Source organism: Cavia porcellus, unplaced genomic scaffold, assembly GCF_034190915.1.
Source record: "Cavia porcellus strain 051 isolate PalLab524CR breed Dunkin Hartley unplaced genomic scaffold, mCavPor4.1 scaffold_11, whole genome shotgun sequence".
Classification (NCBI taxonomy): domain Eukaryota; kingdom Metazoa; phylum Chordata; class Mammalia; order Rodentia; family Caviidae; genus Cavia; species Cavia porcellus.
In genome coordinates this window covers 39106823-39109250 of record NW_026947494.1, presented here as the reverse complement: position 1 = coordinate 39109250, position 2428 = coordinate 39106823, and the positions used below count along the sequence as shown (strand labels likewise).

The window sequence follows — 2428 nt, the reverse complement described above, 5'->3', positions numbered from 1 at the left end:
TAATACATAATTTCAAAGAAAAAATAAACAGTAAGAAATCACTAGTTGATATATACATATTGTCATCTTACAAATAGTTATTCAAGATACAAAAGTGGAGCATATAAAGTGGGATTCAAACAACGAGACTGCAAACAATTCTGTTCAACAAAATCTTAGTAAAATGCTTATCAATCCTATACACTTAAACATACATGCAGTTATCCATATCTTCATTTATGTTGACATTAAACAAACCAAAGCAGGCTAAAATCACTCTGAGCAAAGAATAATACTATTGCAGGGTTTCATATTATGACACTCCTGGATCAGCACTGGGTACTGTAGTGTCTCTTTTTCTTCAAAGTATTTGTTCATTTCATCATGTGTCATAAGATCAGTTCTCATGAACTGTTTATAGGTTCTAGACATGCATGAGTCTTAACATGTACTTCCATCCTTTCTATATTAGAGGGAGGGACAAATCAAAGCAAGACAAAATAAAACATATTCCTATAAACACATGAAATGAAAAAGATATATAAGACCACTGTACAGGCGTACCATGGTTATTGTGCTGTCTCTTGTTGTCTTCAATAGAATTGTCTATATCATCAGACATAGTATAATTGAATATATCAGTACATAACACAATTTTATAAGTAATATAAAACTTCAAAAACAGGTAGTAATCAAGCCAGAATGGGTATTGTAGTGAGTCTTGGCATCTTCAGTGCAGTTGCCTAAACTCTCAGACTTGATATTATCAATCATATCAGTTTTGAATAAAATCTGTTGAGACCCGACTGCAATCAAACAAGCCAGATTTAACTAAGATCAGTCATGATAAAACAGTATAAGTCATACAGGGCTCCAAATTAAGTTAATAGGAATTAAATATGATTACTGTGCTGTATCCTGGTGTTTTTGGGATAACTGTCTGTGCCTTCAAATCTTATGCAAGTAGACAAACTGGGACAGAATAAAATCTATCTAAGCACAGTGGTGCAATTAATGTGGGCTTTAAATCCTGATACCCTATTAACAGTATCTTCTGCCATCTTTTTAAAGACCATTTCTCCCCTTTCATGTCCCCAAGGTGCACTATAAATTTTTGGGTCTCATCTAGATCCTTGGTTTTAAATGGGTGGGGGGCAACCTGTGGTTACCAAAGTGGTTCCAAACCTTCTCTCTCCTAGATCTGATCTCTAAATGTATTCCTTTACCTATTAAAGCCTGTCTTTCCAACCTATCCACAAATACTTGTTTGGTTGCCTCTATTACTCTCTGGCTCTCTGTCCCATACAACATTGTTTTCCCATATTTGATTTTCAGTCCATATACCCTTTTCAGGTTAATTATATTTCCTATAAAAGACCATCTCAGTGGACCCTACCTCCTGATCTACTTTACCTGTGATTCTCTTTTTTTAAAAAAATTTAGTGTATCAAGGCCATCTATGTTAGAGATTATAACCAACCTTCCCTGCCTCATTTCTGTTATGCTCTTTGTTTGCCATCAGTGGTCTGCTTGTCTTCTTCATTCCACTTTCTGCTCCATTCATTGAGGCCTCTCTGCCACTGTTCTGTTCTCTTTCTCTAGAATGCCCTGCAGTATTCTCTGCAGAGTTGAATTAGTGGTCACGAATTTCTCCAGTTCCTCTTTGTCTTGAAGGATCTTGCTTCTCCATTAATTTCTAGAGAAAGTTTTTCAGGGTATATCAATCTGGGCTGGAGGTTATTTTCTTTCAGGGCTTGGAATATTTCACTCCAGGCCCTTCTTGACTTGATGGTTTGTGTCAAGAAGTCTGCCGTTATTCTGGTGGACCTTCCTTTATAGATGAGCTGTTTCTTGTCTCTAACAGCTTTTAATATTCTGTTCTTATATTGAATTTCTGGCATCTTGATTATTATATGCCTGGTTGTGGCTCTGTTTTGGTTGTAGGTGGCTGGAGTTCTGTATGCCTCGTACATCTGAAAATCATTTCCTTTCCCTATGTTTGGGAAGTTTTCCTTAATTATTTATGTGAATAACCTTTGTAGTTCCTTTGTTTGTACCCCTGCTTCTTCATTCACATAAAAATATGGAACGCTTCACGAATTTGCATGTCATCCTTGTGCAGGGGCCACACTAACCTTCTCTGTATCACTCCAATGTGAGTGTATGTGCTGCTGAAATGAGCACCCAACTCTTATTTTCAACGGTCTTTCCTCCTGCTTTTCTATTCACTGTTTTATGTATTTTTGCCCTTAATGATTTTCTTTCTTCTGCTAGGTTTTGACTAAGAATTTCTTCTTTTTCCAGCTATTTGAAGTGCAAGGTTGTCTGTAGATCTCTCTCTCTCTCTCTCTCTCTCTGACAGAGGGTCTCATTATGTAGCCCAGCCTGGCCTCAGACCTGTGGCTATCCTCCTGTTTCAGCCTCCTGACCACTAAGAACACAAGTGTGT

General features: G+C 37.1%; 1 non-coding gene across 1 annotated transcript; it reads right to left on the bottom strand.

The window, feature by feature from the left end:
* Positions 1-2056: 2056 nt before the first annotated feature.
* On the bottom strand, positions 2057-2163 carry LOC111756989 (U6 spliceosomal RNA). The gene has a single exon (XR_002791376.1). It is a non-coding gene; the product is annotated as a U6 spliceosomal RNA (small nuclear RNA).
* Positions 2164-2428: the final 265 nt, after the last annotated feature.